Below are 12,644 nucleotides of genomic sequence, written 5' to 3'. Positions count from 1 at the left end.
ATTACTTACGTCATCCTCCTTTTAAAATAATGGTAATTAATCTTTAAATAAAGCTATGGAATCATTGTGTTTTATAGTATTTTTAAGTGGCTACAGCTTCTTTAGAAAACAATAGATCTATACAATTCTAAAGTGTGTTACAGTTGTCTGTAACCTAGAAACATAAGTGCTCACTTCTTCAAAATATATATGAATTTTTAAATATTCCCATAAACAATAATTGATGTAACTGCAGGATGAATGGGTAATCTCAAGTACAAAACACAATTTTTCAACCATTAAAATCACCATGAAACATGTAAGCACTGTAGATCCTCTATCATCACTCATAATCATCCTTACATTGTTATAAATCATCTGCTAATATTTACTGGAAACTTTCTTGGTACACAGCATTTTCTTAAATAATAAGGAGGTTTTGAAAGAGATCGTTTGTGGAGCAAAGAAATTTATGTAGCAAGCGTGAGATAATATTGCTGGCAACTCAAAAAGAATAAAAGAAAAGGATTTTAGTATTTAGTTGTACAGCAAGATGGATGACTTAATCACTAGATTTCCAATAGGATCTACCTCACAAGAAAAAAAGTAGTCAGCAAAAAGAAAGAAAATGATTCCCAAGAGTCTGCTTGCAATGAGAGTGTGCAATAGTTAGGAGTGTTAGTATTTGGAAGGCAATAATGTCTTACCAATTGTAAGCAGAGGAGGGACAGAATGAGGAATTAGAAGAAACAGGAGTGAGAGTGAAAGAAAGAGGAAGTAAAGGTAAGAGACAGAAAATTAAGGGACAGAAAAGAAACATTTCACTAGCAGCAGAGTTTCGATTTGCCAGCCCCACAATCACATTAGCCAATATATATCTGTGTATGTATATAGATACATATATACATATACATATATGTATATACATATATACATATATGTATATAAATACATTTATATACATATCTGTGTATACATTTATATTTATATACATATCTGTGTATACATTATATACATATCTGTGTATACATTTATATACATATCTGTGTATGTATATAAATACATATTTTATGCATGTGTGTATATATGTGTGTGTATATATATGTGTGTATGTATATATATGTGTGTATATATGTATGTGTATGTATATATATACACACATATATATGTGTGTGTATGTGTATATATATATATATATACACACATATATACACACACACACATCCTAAAGTTTCTGTTTCTCTGGAGAACTCAGACTAATAAATAAATCAAGTAGCTCTTGCAATTAAGATAAATGAAAAAAATTGTAGTGGGTTTTTTTGTAACACACTGAAAGATATGTTCATGTTCTAATTAATGAAACCTGAAAACATTACCTTATTTGGGAAAAGGGTTTTGCAGATTTAATCAAATAAAGGATCTTGAGATGAGGGGATCATTCTAGATTATTCGGGCAGGTCTTATTCCAATGACAAGTGTCTTCATAAGTGTGAGGCAGAGGAGATTTGGTAGACAGCATAAAAGAAGGTGACGTGAAGACAAAGGCAGAAATTAGACTGATGTGGTCATAAATTAAGGAACGTCAGCTGCCAGCAGAAGCTAGAAGAGGCCTGAAAAGATTCTCCCCTAGAGAGTTTGCAGAAGACATGCTATAAACATATACTTAGGCTGTACATGCCATACCAGACATTTTAATTCTCCTTGGAGTCTGATATGTTTAAATTTCATAGAGCCGCTGCTAGGATTGAAGTCCTGCTCACACCTAGATTTCAGACTCCAGGTCTCCTATAAAAGAATAAATTACTGTGTATTAAATCATCGATTTTGTGGTAATTTTATATGGCAGCCCAAGGAAACTACAAGTTTAAATAGCAGATATCACAAATGTTTAATAGGAATTCTAAAAGTAGAGAGTATTTAAAATATCGAGAATTATAAAAATTCTTTTTCGTTGTTGTGTTGTTTTTGAGACAGGGTCTTGCTCTCTTGCTCAGGCTGCAGTGCAATGGAGTGATCAGGCTCACTACAGCCTCAACCTCCTATGCTCAGTGATCCTCCCACCTCAGACACCTGAGTGGATGGGACTACAGGCATGTGCCACCACATGACTGAGTAATTTTAAGAATTTTTTTTTAAAGACAGGGTCTGCCTATGTTGCCCAGGCTGGTGTGAAATATTCCAGACTGATGAAAGATAGATTAAAGAAGTACATGTCTTGAACAATAAGAAAAAAATTAATCCATGTTTATATTCATGATAGAAAAACTGTTACAAGAAAAGTAACCACTGTAATTAAACAACACACTCTTAGATAAGTAATAGCTCAAAGAAGAAATCAACAGATATATTTTAGAATATATTTTGAGCTGAATGACAAGACCTAACAAAATTTGTGGGACACAGCTAAGCAGTGCTTCGAAGACAATTTACAGCTTTGAAAGCCTATTATCAGAAAGGAAGAAAAATCGACAACAAATGGTCTCATCTTCCAAACTGAAAAGCTAAGAAAAGAAGAGCAAAATTAACCAAAAGTAAATAGAAAAAAAGAAATAGTAAAGATTGACTGAAAAATCAGTAATAGAAAACAAACACTAGTAGAAAAAATTAAGAAATCCAAAGGTTAGTTCTTTGAAAATCTCAATAACATTTACACACTCAGTGTGCTCAAGAAAACAGAGCATGCATATGGCCAAAACCAGGAGTAAAAGAAAAGTTACTAATAGAGGGGTTAAAAAGAAATTATTTAGGCAGTAAGTAAGGATAAAAGAGTTCTTGGTGGAATTTTTTCTTAGTAAAAAGGCAGCCCCCACATCATTTCTTTACTAACAAAAAGCAACCTGAAAAATCAAGCTAGCTGGAAGATAGCAAGCTGGAAGCTTGCTTAGGTAAATGCCAGCAGCTGTGCCAATAGAAAAGAGATATCTGGAAGCCAGGTATATTCAACATGGAGGTTTCCTCTTCTCTTTTCTTTGTTGCCACGTGTGCAGGTAACATGGTGCCAGCCAGGTAAAGACCTCACTTGCATAATAAAAAATTAGCATGGCATGACCAGCTGTCTGGCACACTATGTAAATGACATACCCGGTCCAACCAATCTGCTGCAACTTACGTAAATCAAACACCATTTCCTCAAGCTTGTCTAAAAAACCAGTCACATCTTGCCCTAAACTCAAAAGCCCACTCGAGTCCCTTGCCTCTGCACAAGGAAGCTCTCTCTTCTTTCGCGTATTAAACTTTCCTCTCTTAAATCTACTCCATGGGTGTCCATGTTTTCAATTTCCTTAGTGCAAAACAATGAACCTCGGGTATTTCCCCAGACAGACAACACTGCTTCAATACCTCTATAGATTCAGTAGACATAAAAAGAAAATGTTACAAGAATGTTATGAATATAGTATTATGCCAGTTAAATAGACAGCTTAGATGAAATTGATTAATTTCTTGAAAATTAAAGCTGACTAAAAGTAGCATGTGATGAAAAAAATCTGAATGGTTACCTATCTGTAAAATAAACTGAATCTACTCCCATAAGTCTTCCTACAAAGAAATTCAACACATCAGTAATTTTATTGGTAAATTTTAATTTAAATCAATTATTTAAGAAGATACGATACCAATTTTACTTTCCCAACATAAGAAAATGTTACCTAATTGTTTCATAAGGCCAGCAAAATCTTTATAAAACCCTTGACAAAAACTTGACATAAAATATGAAATAACTTGTAAACATAAAACTTTACAAAATGTTACATAGAATCTAGTAATATGTAAATAAATAATACATGATAACTGTCTTAATCAGCCTGGGTTGTCACCAAAGACAAGGTGGCTTAAACAGCAGACATTTTTTTTTCTCACAGTTCTGGAAGTCTCGGGTCAGAATACCAGCATGATCCATTTCTTGGTGAACAGAGTTTTCTTTATTTGGTAAAGGATATCTACAAAAGAACAGAGGAAGAGGGGCGGGAGCAGGGAAGAGAAAAAGAGGAGAAAATAGAAGAAAAAAATCTACCACTATGATCATACTTAATGGTAAAATATTGAAAGTTTTACCTCTGGAATTGAGAATAACACAAGTGTTTCTGCTTTATCCATTTCTATTCATCATTGTACTGGATACCTTAATTAAGAAATTAAGAAAGATAAAATATATAAAGTTTGGAAAGGAAGAAATAAAACTGTTTCTATTCCCAGATGACCTGATTATTTACAAAGAAAATTGTAAAGATTAAAAAAAAAAATAACTAGAGCTGGGCACGATGGCTCACCCCTGTAATCTCAGGTCTTCTGGAGGCTGAGGCAGGTGAATCACTTGCACCCAGGAGGCGGAGGTTGCAGTGAGCCCAGATCATGCCACTGCACTTCAGCCTGGGCAACAGAGCGAGATTCCATTTCAAAAACAAACGAACAAACAAACAAAAAACTAGAACTATTAAGTAGAAAATTTGTTGCTTAGAATTGACTTCAAGATTTTTAAGGAGGCATAAAACTACAGACAGACTAGAAATCATCCTTCCCATTCCATCTGTATTCCCATTCCAACATTTATTTATGCTCATGTATATAATTGTTATAAAAATAATTAGTTTTTTTAATTATTCAACATTAATGTCTGCTTGCATGTCTTTGATATTATCATAGTGCATACAAATGATAAATTTTTAGGTTCAATTATCTCCAAATGTTTAAAAAGTATCTTCCACAGATGCAAAAGAACCAACACAGCTATAAACAGATCATCATAAAAGAATCTTCCTTTTGTAAGAGGATGTTTGTTTTTAATTACAAAATCAGTGAAAAAGACTAAAAATTTAAATACAGAGCAAAAGATAAAAGCATTGAGAATTTTATCAATGGTTGAGAAAAATATGAAATAAATCATTGATTTCTCAGCTGTCTGGAGAAAAGAGACTCCTTAATACAAAGAAGATCTAAAGATAATCAGGTTTCTTTTTCTCCACCAATCAAAGAGTGGTGTTTTTAACTACCTGATAGAAACCAGGTAACCATGAAACTAACTTTGCAGTGTTAGTATTTGAAACAAGGACAAATAGAAACAGACTATATCTGAGCAACTAGAAATATGAAATTGCAATGTACTGAGTTGGATAAAATTGAAGGATAATCTGGTTAGTCACAGGGGGATGTTGTATTAAGGTTTGAACAAGTTTAGGTTCAGATGCTTATCAGAATTCCAAATACAGATTCTAGTAGGTACTTTGATAAATGAGCCTGGAATTTAATGGAAAATTTTGGTAGAGATATAAAGTGGGAAATTATTTATACATGGTGGTCAAAGCCTTGAGAATGGGTGAGAACAATAGACAAGAGAAGTCCTAAGACTGTGCCCTAACATACTCCAGTACATAAAGCTCAGGGATATTATGCAAATCTAGCCATGGAAACTGCCAAGACCAGCTCTGTTGTGGAGACCCTAACCCAGTGGCGCTAGAGGAATTAAAGACACACACACAGAAATATTAGAGTGTGGAGTGGGAAATCAGGGGGCTGACAGCCTTCAGAGGTGAGAGTCACGAACAGAGTTTTACCCACATATTTATTGACAGCAAGCCAGTGATAAACATTATTTCTATAGATTATAGATTAACTAAAATGGGAAACAAAGGGATGGGCTCTGGCTAGTTATCTGCAGCAGGAGCACGTCCTTAAGGCACAGATTGCTCATGCTATTGTTTGTGGCTTAGAAATGCCTTAAGTGGTTTTCTGCCCTGGGTGGGCCAGGTGTTCCTTGCCCTCATTCCAGTAAACCAACAACCTTCAGAGTGGGCGTCATGGCCATCACGAACATGTCACAGTGCTGCAGAGATTTTGTTTATGGCCAGTTTTGGGGCCAGTTTATGGCCAGATTTGCGTGCCTGTTCCCAACAGAAACTAGGAAACAGTGACTAGTGAGGTTTAAAAAAAAAAAAGAGTATGATGTCCTGGAAATCAGAACAAACATGGATTCAGGAAGGAAATAGTCATCAGTTGCATAAAATAATGCTAATAGGTGAAAATATATGTGAAGTGAGAATCATAGATGGATTTTTTTTTTTTTTTAAAGTTTTACTGTGTCACACAGGCTAGAGTGCAGTGACTCACTCTGAGTTCACTGCAGCTTCAAACTCCTGGGCCCAAGGAGTTTGGGCCCTCCACCTTAGCCTTCTAAGTAGTGGGAAGCACAGGTGTGTACTGCCATGTCCAACTTGATACATTTTTATTTTTTGTAGAGACAAAGTCTCATTCTGTTGCCCAAGCTGGTCTTAAACTCCCAGCCTCAAGTGATCCTCCCACTTCAGCCTCCTAAAGTGCTGGAATTATAAGCATGAGCCACGATGCCTAGCCTATTTTTTTAAGGTAAAAGCATTATAGCTTATTTGTTTACTGATAAGATTGACCTATTATATTTATAACAGTTGATAGTCATAGATAATGAGGCAAATTGCTGAAACATTATCCATGGTGTTTTTCTCACAATTACTGTAGAAGACTTATTCACAAATTTTAGCAAAATGATTATAGTATTATAAACCAAAAAGTATCTGAGACAGGTCTCAATCAATTTAGAAGTTTACTTTGCCAAGGTTAAGGAAATGTCTGGGAGAGTAGTCTGTGCCTTTCTTTAAAGATGATTTTGAGGGCTTCAATATTTAAAGGGGAAAAGTGGACTGGAGGAAAAGGAGGACATGGTCATCTACATGTTGCAAGGGAAAATGAGCAGGTTGAGGAATGATCAGTTATGTTTTTGTCTCAGTTATTCAGCACTTTTCATAAGATTACATGAACATAGAGTAGCTACCTCTGATATATTTAAGCTTTTATCTGTAGTTGTCTGTTTAGGAACAAAAGGAAAGGCAGCTTCTTGTATGACTCAGCTTTGAGCTGAATTTTTTCCTCTTGGCATAGTGAACTGGAGTCCCGAGTTTTTATGTTCCTTTCACAATATTGTTTTATAAGAGTAAAATTTTGAGACGTTTTCAAGATAGATAAAAGTCAAAAGCTTGACTTAGGAAAAATAAAAACTTCCCCCAAATAGTGCAAAATGGACATGTGGTATGCAATAAATACTTATTTAATATTTTCCACAGGTTCTTGGTAACTGTGTCTTTAAGAGAAACAATATACAATAAATCCTGGAATTACATAGTTTTGTTCAATGACGACTTGTTATAACACTGATCACGGAAAAAAAGGTTCTCTTATATTGTTGTTTTGTTTATTGTTGCAGTTTCCAAAAACTGCCTTACATGTTAAGTGAGGATTTACCGTTGTTATGTCAATAAAAAAATGTATCAATGGATTAGAAAATCTAAAAGTATCTCTCTGTGTGTATGTGTGTGCCTGTGTGTGCCTGTGTGTGTGTGTGTGTGTGTGTGTGTGTGTGTGTGTGTGTGTGTTTGAAAAACAGAAAGACTAAGGCGGATAATTCAACAGTAATTAATACCAAAATATTGATTAGAGATAACTATAGTCTTCCCAACTGGATATCCATTTAAATATAAGCCATACTAAATATCTTGTGCAACAAATTTCTTAAAAAAGACTCTTGTAAGATTTAAATTATTTTCTGGTTTTTAAATTTTATGTACAAATGATGGGTGAAAAATTGTATCAAGTTACTTTGAGTCACATTCCTTGTTGAATAGGAAGTTCTGCATCTTTTTTAGGTATATATATTTTAATGTTTTTGAAAGACTTCTTTGTCAATTATATGAAACACAAATGATTTTTTTATAATATGTAACTTGTCTATTTAGTTTTTTAAACTTATACAGAATTCACTTATTTTAACATAGTCAAATTATTTAATATTACATTGTGCTTTATGGTTTTTGGGTCTCTCTTTTTAAGAAATGGTATCCTGGTAGATAGTAATATAGATAACTTTGATCTAAATTGTTAGTATAAACATCCTGCATTTAAAGATGTGAAACCATTGATGGAGTGGCATGTTCAGCTAGATACATAGAGACGTAATTCTTTTAGCAGCTTGCAGATTCACCAGTGAGAGGTGAGCATATGTTTTGTGTTAAGATACAGAAAAATTAAGCTAGCAAATTTATACCAATGCAAAAAAGTTTGTATTTAAATGCTTTCAAATAGATAGTTACCAAAAAAAGGCCTTTTTTTCTCCTCTATTTCTAAATTAAGACACCATATGCGCATCTGTATAGGACAACTCCAGAAAGACAATACTTCACATAACATACCAGGAAGGGCTTGCAAAAGATGGAAGCGATATGATTGGACAAATGCACTAGGAATAATTTTGATTTGGAAAGTTTCAGTTTAGAGTGTGTGGTCTATTTGTGGCTCTTCACCATCAAGGAAAATAGCATCCCCTCAGCACTTAGCCAAACTCCAGTGGCTATCTCATGCTCTATTTTTCTCTCTACTACTGTCTTGTGTTCACTGAGATACAGGGACTACAGATTTTACTTTATTTCCTTTTTCCACAATTTCTCAGTTTCTCGAAATTCACAACCAATGTGGTGATTCTTTTTGCTCCAGTCATCTAATAGTTTCTCTGCCTTCCAGTATGGCTTCCCTCCAAACATCAATGAAATTATGTCATCTTTCACCTTAAAAATCCTTCAGGGCATGCTGAGAACTTTAAGGAAAATAAGTCATACTTTTTTTGCATGTTAGGACTCTACAATCTGCCAACAATTACATCTTATCTTCCTCTGCAACCAATCCATCTGTGTATTTCAATAATTCTCTTAAAGTTTATTATCCTCTCTTAGGCATATATACATTTAAATGCAATATTCTTTCATCTTTGTGAGCTAAATTTTATTTTTCTTTCAAAGCTCAACTTCTCTGGCATTTGTAAGTTTTCCCTGACCGTGAAGTCTGATTCTATATCACTTCTCCATGCTCTTGTAACACCTGGTGTTTCTTTCTCTTTTATTGCTTGACACTGAATTATGTTTAGTTATTTTCTTAATTACTCTAAGTTTCATACATAAAATTTCAATTTACGTCAAATTCTCACATAAAACAAACCATGTCAATTGTTTCATTGTTTTGAAGATACAGTTGAAGATACAGTTGAAGATACAGTTGAAGATACAGTTCATTAAACTTATTTCTTATGTTGTATTTTTAACATTAGGTTGTTAATAGTATATATATGCTATCACTTAAACTGGAATTGCCAAAACATAAGAATGAGAGTCATTCATAACTCCTTTCTCTCATTTCCAATAGCTACTTAAAAAGAAAAATCTTTACATCCAAATGTCTCCTTTGTGCCATTCTGTCTTCTTCTACCTCCAATAACTCAGCTGTGGTTAAACCCTTCATCAGTTGGTTTCAGCACAAGTAAAATGCCTTTTCTATTTCCTATCAATAATTAACAATTTACTCAAATCTAAACGGCTTATAACAACATTTTGTTTTATTCATGGTTTTGTGATTTAGGAAATCAGAAGGGCTTCCTTGAGCAATTTTGATTTAGAATCACTCATGCAATTGCAGTCTGATGGCTGTGTTCAATTGAAAGCTCTACTGGGCTCCAGAAAGATATTCTCAGCCATGATGTCTGGCTTCCCCAAAGTGAGTTACCCTAGAGAACACCACGGAAAAATTCTATGGCCTTTTGTGACCTGATGTAAGATATTACTTACTTCAATTGCATTTTGTTTTCTAGATTACTAAGAAGTCACTAAATTCAGCCCTGATACAAAGGGAGAAAATACAGAAATCATCATTCCTTGAGCAGAGTATCAAAGAAGTTGTAGACTCTTCCCGTACCCCTCCACTGTCCACTTTAGGAGAATCCTTCCTGTAAGTTTTAATATTCAAAAAACATATTTTTTGTATATATACAGAGACTATTAAAATATTTGGTAAAATAATAACTAAACTTTATTATAAAATGTGTAAAGCATACATAAACATAAAATATTTGGTGAAATAAAATCTAAACTTTATTATAAAATGTATAAAACATACAAGGAGTATGTCATATAGTATTGAGAATTCAACTTCTATAATTAATTATTCTACATAGTTTGCCATATTTGCTGCACTTTTTTTATTAGAAAAGAAAAAATCATGTAATAAACATAAAGGTTTTCAACAATTTGACTTTTTCTTAACAAATATATGAATATATTTTTACATTTCACTACATATGCATATTTATAGAAGTTTTCCTATTGTTTTAAAGTTTTTATAAGTGTTATGATATCATGCAAATTACTGTGACTTGAATTTCATTTAGAAATTAATCCCTACTGACACATTTCATTCATATGTATGCATCCTTTGCCTTACCAAATAATGTTTTGTTTTGTTTTGTTTTTTTGAGACAGAGTCTCCCTCTTGTCTCCCAGGCTGGAGTGCAGCGGCACAATCTGATCTTGGCTCGCTGCAACTTCTGCCTCCCGGGTTCAAACGATTCTTCTGCCTCAGCCTCCCAAGTAGCTGGGATTATAGGCGCCTGCCAACCATGCCCAGCTAATTTTTGTATTTTCACTAGAGAACAGGGTTTCACCATGTCGGCCAGACTGGTCTTTAGCTGCTGACCTCAGGTGATTTGTCCATCTTGGCCTCCCAAAGTGCTGGAATTACAGGCGTGAGCCACTGTGCCCGACCCCAAATAATATTCTACATCGGGTAATATAGGTCTACTATATTTATACCTATTAATTGAAATTTCAACTAGTAGCTATTTTTATCACTACCAGATTTTGATAAATTATTTTCTTAGTTGATATTCTTAATCACACCCTTACCAAGCACCTTATAGTTTCTATTCTTCTACATGTCTACTTCTTATTTTCAGATTTTTAAAAACTTTTCTCAAATTATAAAGGTAAAATTGTAGCAGGTTATTTTTACCCGTTTTTATTGTTGCTGTTCTTGTTTTACGCTTGCTTTTGTCAAATGAACTGCAGATACCCTTCTCCCACAATATATGCCTTTTGTTTTCACTTTGTTTATTTTTATACAAAAGTTACACATTTTCGTGTTGTCAAATTAACTAATTTTACTTTGTCCTTTCTGCTTTTTGGGTTTTGTTCAAAAAATCATTTATTGCTTGACTTCCTAAAAATAGTCCAAATTACTCTTTATATAAATGAACATTATGCTGCTTTCATTCAAGTTTTAAAATCTGCTTTTTAAATTTTAATATTTTTATTCTTAGCTTTATTTTTTTAATTAAATAATTTTATTTTTAATTTTAATTTATTTTTAACCTTCAATGATACACAATTGTCAAATAAAATGCCTGGCTTTCACCTGTGCTATTTTATGTCTATGCTGTAAGTATTTCCTATTTTGGCATAAATTCTAGGATTACATTAATTTACAGAAAAGTTTTATTCACAGTATAAAGAAAAATATGTAAATAAATATTTAATTAAAAGTCATTTTGTTTTTTATAAGTACTGTTAACGAGAATTATGAAATCAAGCTCTCTTCATGTAACCAAAGATATACACACATATGTGTGATACATGCACACTCCATACCTTTAAGTAATTTTATGTGGTAATACTACTTCTGTATGTCACAAAATATACGTATTTCAAAACTCATTGCCATGCAAAAATAAAGTCATCCAAGGGCGAGTTCTTCTGCTACATTGGGATAAGTCAAGAAAATCTTTCTTCACAAATGAGCTTATGTTTTCCATCCTTCAGAAGTTTATGGAAGGTCAAATTCTATTTTGCATCAAAGACTGACTTCAGTGTTTTTATTGTGAGATAATTCAACCCAGCCCAGGCTGGAGTGCAGTGGCGCGATCTTGGCTCACTGCAACCTCCACCTCCTGGGTTCAAGCAATTCTCCTGCCTAAGCCTCCCGAGTAGCTGGGATTACAGGCACATGCCACCTGCCACCATGCCCTGCTAATTTTTGTATATTTTTAGTAGAGAAATGGTTTTGCCATGTTGGCCAGGCTGGTCTCGGGCTCCTGAACTTGTGATCCACCTGCCTTGGCCTCCCAAAGTGCTGGGATTAAAGGTTTGAGCCACCGTGCCCAGTCCCAACCAGCTTTTTAATGTGAACTTAAGTTATTTGATATAATTAGTCTGAGGGAGACAAAGATGGTATGCTTATAGTAAATACCCTTTAAACAATGGTAAAGTCAAATTTTTAGAGTTTTAAGATGTTTTAGGCATCATTGAGTAAGATGGGATCATTTTGCAAGACAAATACTAAGTTCCAGAAAAAGTAAAGTGCACAGTTAAATTTATTGGTATACTTAGAATTCCAATTTTATCTTCCTAATGGAATACTTTATTTACTACATCATACTAACACTAAGCTGATTAATTTATTTTACACATTCAAAAATTTGCAAGGTAATTTATTACATCATTATTTTAAACTTTTTTAAATAAATGTGAATTATATAAAAAATATCAGTATGCTAGTGCCTGAATATTTCTAAAGTCAACAATAGCCCATGATGAGAATTTAAAGAAAATATTTCAAAGTAATTGAGATTAACGTAATGGAATCACATGTATGCATATTGAACAAATCTGAAGCTGGTTCAAATAATACCTTCTCAAAAGGATCCTAATAGAAAGCATCACTCATCATGAAGATTATCTTGGATATATTAAAGTTCCAATTATCTGCAGAAAATAAATAATCATTTTCTCTTGGTCTGCCCTCTCAAATTGTGATTCACAGTTTAATTA

The sequence above is a fragment of the Pongo pygmaeus genome, chromosome 14, assembly GCF_028885625.2.
Source record: "Pongo pygmaeus isolate AG05252 chromosome 14, NHGRI_mPonPyg2-v2.0_pri, whole genome shotgun sequence".
Lineage (NCBI taxonomy): Eukaryota > Metazoa > Chordata > Mammalia > Primates > Hominidae > Pongo > Pongo pygmaeus.
Note: the sequence above shows the minus strand (reverse complement) of the source record.